Source organism: Cebidichthys violaceus, unplaced genomic scaffold (genome assembly GCF_023349555.1).
Source record: "Cebidichthys violaceus isolate CVI_PGR_0920_01 unplaced genomic scaffold, fCebVio1.0.p SCAF_3, whole genome shotgun sequence".
Classification (NCBI taxonomy): domain Eukaryota; kingdom Metazoa; phylum Chordata; class Actinopteri; order Perciformes; family Stichaeidae; genus Cebidichthys; species Cebidichthys violaceus.
In genome coordinates this window covers 2,247,574-2,254,324 of record NW_027176483.1, presented here as the reverse complement: position 1 = coordinate 2,254,324, position 6,751 = coordinate 2,247,574, and the positions used below count along the sequence as shown (strand labels likewise).

The 6,751-nt window shown below is 44.9% G+C and overlaps 1 protein-coding gene across 1 annotated transcript in view; it reads left to right on the top strand.

Annotated features, from left to right (window-relative positions):
• The first annotated feature begins 601 nt into the window (after window positions 1-601).
• The window catches only part of pot1 (protection of telomeres 1 homolog), a 23,802-nt gene continuing 17,652 nt past the window's right edge, over window positions 602-6,751 (top strand). Inside the window, exon 1 of the mRNA XM_068724127.1 lies at window positions 602-654. The gene's annotated coding sequence lies outside the window, so the exon portion shown is untranslated. The remainder of the gene's footprint in view (window positions 655-6,751) is intronic.

The following is a 6,751-nucleotide window of genomic DNA, read 5'->3' as shown; positions in this document are numbered from 1 at the left end:
CAACCAACTAAATACTAAATACATGCTGTAGAAATGATCCACTGTTGAAAACATAGTTATGAATATTTTATTCCATGGCTGCCAATTAATCCCCCAACATGTTGCGTATCTTTAAGGGACACATGGAGCTTGACGAGTCGGGTTAAAGCGGAGCTCCTGAGAGGAGTAATGGTGCATAATTCTCAGGTAGATTGAAAATGATTGTTAGAAGAATTAGTTGAAGAGTGAACACTAGAAGCATGTTGGAATAAATTGTGAATAAACCGTGGAAACTTGAGATTCATCATTTTATTATTAAAAGAAACAATGTTTAAGTTGTTTCACTCATTAAACATAACTTTAATTAAAACATGTTTTAAATGTGGGCTATATCATAAGGATTTAATGTAATTATTTATACAACTTTAATTTTATATTTTTATTTTCATGTACTTATCTTATTTTCCCCGGCTACATTGTGTTTTCTATTATTATTATTATTATTATTATTATTATTATTATTATTATTATTATTATTATCTGTGTTTATTGTTGAGTGTTGCTATAAATAGAAGCCGTGATATCCGGTTCGCAACACGCATGCGCAGTATCCGCAGCAACCCTTGTCAATTTGAAACCGGAGCGAGGGAAAAGGAAGCAGCAGCAGCAGCAGCAGTGAGTGTTTCTGTCTCGTTTCTTGCACGTAACGTCGTGTTTACGTCCACACAACCAGACGGCACAGTGGTTCGTTTTACTGAACGTTAGTTAATGAGTTTGTAGGAGCTGAGTTTAGTGTCAACTTAAGGCCCAGACTCGATCTAAAAACTCCGCGTTTTAGATGTATGCACGTATTGCCACACGCATGCGTACATGCAGAGTATGTTTTTATACATTTTACACATCTCTACTTTCCCTTTTGACGTTCGGCTCACACGCAATAACACACCGACGTTGCTTTATTCGTTGCGTTTAGTTGCTCCACTTTGAACCCAAAACACGCCACCAGAGGTCCGAGGGTAAGTTTAAATATGATGAAATAACGCCCTGCACGTTACCAATGTACCAATGGAGCCTATTCTATATAGAAAGTATATAATTATGTTATATATATCCTGTGTACCACTGCAGAGAAGCAATGCAACTTTAAACCAAAGTTGACCGATTTTGTAAAAGAGTTCATTTTGGACTCGCTGCAGTTTTCTTCTTCTTCATTTTCTTCTTCTTCTTCTTCTTCTTCTTGGAGGTTTGTTGGGGGTTGAATTGGTGCATCACCGCCACCAGCTGGTCTGGAGTGTGGGTCAGGATGTCTACCTGTTACAGTATAAAGAAAACGACTCGTATGTTCTTAATAGCATGAGTTAGTCTAGACCAGCAGCAAAAGTGGATTTTTTTTTTTTTTTTACGGTAACTTACCGTAATTCTGAGTTTACGACTTGTTAAACATCACTATAATTTATGCGACTTGAAACTATCTCATACAAGAACGCCTCACATCCGCCAAGGTAATTTGTAATTGCACCAAAAATTTTATATGGTGTGATATCGTCAGTGCAACGTCAACACAAATGTGTGTGTGTGTGTGTGTGTGTGTGTGTGTGTGTGTGTGTGTGTGTGTGTGTGTGTGTGTGTGTGTGTGTGTGTGTGTGTGTGTGTGTGTGTTGCCCAGCCTTGCCCAGCCTTGCAGACGAGTGAGCCCCTTTTTAAACATTGAATTCACACCGTTAACGGCATCAAAATGTCTGGTTGTTTGCATGTTTCTTATTCCAGCAGCGGACTCCGGTTCCACAGAATTCAGACGCAGCGGGTGTTTCAGTTTAACCAGTGACCGTGTTAACTGGTGACATTCAGTGGTTTCTTGCGTCAATGGCCGGTTAAGATAATGAACACAGACGAGTCTGTTTTTATAATAGATTCCGAAGACTCCTACATGTTCTGTTGGTGTTTTCAACAGCCGTCGTCACCACGAGCAACCGCCGACGCGTTCGGCCGAGAGAGTCGCCGGTTACCGTGGTCACTGGTGTTCTGAACACGGAGAACTGGAATCACCTCATGACTTGTAGCTCGTAGCGTCTCTCCGGTGAAACGTCACACACTAGGTTTCTCCACCGAGTGCCGTGTTTTCTATCCGGACACTAAATGTGGTCACTTCCTGTTCACTGGTTGCATTTTAAAACCAAGATGGCGATTGCCGAAATGGCTCTGTTGTTGTATTATAAGGCCAAAATTATGAAAGATGAGACTCGGGGGGGGGGGGGGGGGGGGGGTCTTTGGACGAATGAAATCCTTAACAAGTAGAAGTCTTAAAGACGCAGTCAGTGCTGACGTGTACTAATACTGCGAGACATTTATTTGTGTACTTAACTGAAATGAGCTCCATCTGTGTCTTTAAAGCGGCCCAATGATCCTTTATAAAAGCTCTTACTTTATAACAGGAGCGCCTCCAGAAGAAGAGAACAATGAGGGTGAATGACAGCATTTTCATGAAGTGTAATAAAAAGTTTTATTATTAAGCCTCGGTGAGTGTGAGCAGTAGCGCTACGCCGCGCGGTAAAAGGACACGCATTTACAGCACGAGGTGACTCACCCAACACTCGTCGGAGCGTGTGCGTCGGCACCGGATTACAGCTCAGCAGGTGATTGATCGGCGACATCGTGCGTCCACGCTGCACTAATCGATCAGCGCCGGGTCACGCACTACTTCATATCTTGAGGGGGACTGCTGCTGAAGGGCAGTGAGGCGATAGAATGAATCACTGTTAAGAGTCACGATTTTAATCTAATGTTTTACTGCTTTTTGACAATGATTTGCGTCCAGCAACGCCTGAGCAACGTGAAATCTCTTCTTCTTCTTCTTCTTCTTCTTCTTCTACCCATTTTTAGTTGGCAAACAACGAAACTCATCACAGTGAACACGTGGCGAGGAGTGAGACGGACCGGACGGACAGAGAGACAGACAGACAGGCAGACAGACGGAGAGACGGACGGACAGACAGAGAGACAGACAGAGAGATGGAAAGACGGACAGAGAGACAGACGGAGACAGAGAGGCGAACGGACAGAGAGACAGACAGACAGAGAGACGGAGAGACGGACTCACACAGAGAGAGAGACAGACGGACTGAGAGACAGACAGACAGACAGACAGACGGATAGCTCAGCTGACCATATGGTTGCTTTATGGTTGTGACGTTCATCGACGTAATAAAGGTCGATGGTGACAGCCGTGCCGTGTGATCAGCGTGATCTCATAGAAGTAGAAGGAAAGTCGTCTTGTAGTCGACTGACTGAAGGCTACACACACACACACACACACACACACACACACACACACACACACACACGTGTATACGCTGAGTGATAACTAGACATGCAACGGATCATAAAACTCACAGGTCGGATCAGAACAAAAGAAAAAAAGGAGCGACTATAACTTTTAGAGATCAATGATCACGTGTTTTTGCTGCTGATACTAAATGCCGATCATTGATGATCCTTATTAACAGATACAGATCACTTTGTTTGATTAGAGCAGCTGGTCTACAAGGATCCAGACTGTAAAGGTGAGCTCACTCCTCTAGCCTCCTCCCTCCTTCCTCATCTCTCCTCCCTCCTGCCTCCTCTCTCCTGAGAGTTAAAAAGTCCAGCGCTGCCTCCTGCTCTCTGCGGGACCGATCACTCAATGCCTGACCCGGCCACCTCCTGCTGGATGGTTTTATGAAGGTGGGGGTGGGGGGGCGGGCATTGAGCCACCTGGTTATTCCTCCTCTCCGCCACGCTGGCTGCTCGATGCACAATCAGGGTTTTATTTTTTACTGAAAACTCACCTGGCTGACGGATTATACATTCATGTAGAAACGTGAACGATGCTTCGTGTGCAGACAACGTGCACCTGGAGTTAGATAGTGTAGGACCGTATCACACTTTGAGCAGAACAGGAAGTGGCTGTGGCGTAGAACAAGAAGTGGCTGTGGTGTGGAACAGGAAGTGGCTGTGGCGTAGAACAGGAAGTGGCTGTGGTGTAGTACAGGAAGTGGCTGTGGCGTAGAACAGGAAGTTGCTGTGGCGTAGAATAGGAAGTGGCTGTGGCGTGGAACAGGAAGTGGCTGTGGTGTGGAACAGGAAGTGGCCGTGGTGTGGAACAGGAAGTGGCTGTGGTGTGGAACAGGAAGTGGCTGTGGTGTGGAACAGGAAGTGGCTGTGGTGTGGTGTAGAACAGGAAGTGGCTGTGGCGTAGAACAGGAAGTGGCTGTGGTGTGGTGTAGAACAGGAAGTGGCTGTGGCGTAGAACAGGAAGTGGGTGTGGTGTAGAACAGGAAGTGGTTGTGGTGGAGGTGTTTTCTTTCTGCTTCCCAACGCATCGAGGGAAAGACAAAAGCGTATGCAGATGTTGAGTTTGTGTTTACCGAGAGGCAGCGTCTGTCTCTCTCTTGTCTGCGTTTCGGCCTCTAGTTTTGGTATTTAGTTTTTTTGCTTTGCGACCATATTTGCACCTTTGTTGTTGTTGTTGTTGTCGACTCCGTTAGCGACCTGTCACTCTATATATATCCAGGCGTTGTTGTTCCTGAGGTCTTGACGTTGCTGGAAAAAGTCAGAATAAAGAACCGTAGTCGGTATTTGATGACTGCGACTTAAAATACTTCATATGGAAGCAAAGCAACTGACCCTTTGCTAAGTCCCGCCCCTCAAACACGGACCGGCCAATCGCAGCGTGGCCTCGGCCAGCTCCGACCAGGGTCGGGTCGCCTCTCCCTCTCTGCTCCGCGGACTTCTCCTTTCATTTTATCTGAAGTGTTCTTCGTCGCTGTGAGGTACGTTTTTAATACCAGAATACCTTTTTGTGCATTTACATAACATTATTAAGTTGTCATCTCCTCTGACGCAGTAATTACAGAGCTGTTGATTCTGTCGTCTAATCATCTGATGGCTCGCCGTGGGGCCTGCAGTCACAAACCTCACTGTGTCAGTATGGCAGAGCTTCACCTCCCCAAAAACTATCTGCTGCTATCGGCACACAAACGTACGACATCATTTAGTTTCTTCTCTTCGTTAAAACATCTGGACTCTCCTGTAACTAGGACCTGAATGATGGATTTATCATAAGGTGTATTGAAGAATAAAATAACTGCACAGCAAGAATACTTTTATTACTTTTGTTACTTTTATCCACATTGATAATAAAAAATCCAATCGGACGACCACGAAATGTGGTCATTTGGTGAATAAAACATGCCATTTACGATAAACAAATCCTCGTGATGAAGTTAGTTTGAACTAAAATCACTAATCAGACATCATGAGACTCGTAGTAACAGCATCTGTGGCAGGAGGACCTGGACTGTGTCTTTGTGGTCTCCTAAAAACTGGCAGAGCTGCTGAACATATTGGCTCAGCTTCATGGAGCAACGATAAAGGGTCGTGATGCGAGTCTCACGCTGTACTGAGACAAAGAGACAAAGATACAAAGAGACACACAGAGACAAAGGGACAAAGAGACACAGAGACAAAGGGACAAAGAGACACAGAGACAGGGAGACAGAGAGAGGACGTCTCACTCCAGAACTAAGAAAGTACCGACGGCAGAACCGCTGACTCCAGACCTCATTGATTCTACTCTGTGTAAACTGTATGACTCCTAGTAGCACAGACCAGATCCAGTCCTTCCGCTCTCACCTTTCACAATAAAAGGTGTGTAAAGGCTTTCGCGCTGTAAAAACACCCATTGGGTGGCTTCTTCCCTCATCCTGGTGACCGACACATCTGGGCGACGCTGCTGCATGTTGGATGTGTTTCAACGGTGATACGGCGTCCTTGTTTCTCTCTCTCTCTCTGTTGCGTTTTGTGGCTAATCAGGAAGTTGAAGGCTTGTTCTTCCAGCCGTTTCGTCCTCACCCTCCACAGCGTGACCTCGGCACATTTCGCGCTAACGGCGTACAACGAAAACTTTTGATTACGGCCCGAGCCGCTGCCCCGGTCGTGGTGTCGTTCACGCACATCTGTGGCTGAAATGAACAGCTGACTGCTGTGGAGTTTGGTTCATCCCTCGCTGCCCTCGGGGAGGATTACTACTGCAGAGGAAGCTCCTCCAGTCTGCATGGAGATATCCTCTTTTTCTTTTGTTTGTTAGATCTGTGTTCTCTACCCGGGGGGGGGGGGAGATAAGACGGATGATTTGTGTGGCCAGAAACATATCTGGGCTGCACAGACGGTGTGTATCGTTGTATACCTCCTCCAGTTCTTCTCAATATGTTCAGCCTCTTCTGATAAAAAGAGACAAATATTCTTCATTCTGGTCAACGAGGCACTAACACTGTCGGGGTTAGAGGTTCAATTCCCCGTCACTGATGAACCAACATGTAACGCGCTCGTCTACAAAGACATCTCACAGACGATTACATTCACGTTGCACAGACGTGTAGAAATTGTGAACACTAAATCTGTTGTTATGATGTGTTCTTATGTAACACTCGTGAAATGTAGTGTTGGTGAGAAACAACTTGATTCATTATAGTTGTTTAAAGATGTTTTTGCAACAACGTAAATCAATGTTAGAGATGAATTATGAGCTGTTGACACTAACTCTGAGCAGCTTATTATACATCATTAACACCACTAATGACTAGATTTGTTTTAATCCATAACAATACAATCTTTTATTTTCTTCTTTGTTTGTTTTTATGAAGAAAGAAACCACCAGTAGACCAGCTGCTGTAATCCAAACAACAGTATGGATCATCAATGATCTGCAATTAGTATCGTCAGAAAAAAATACGTG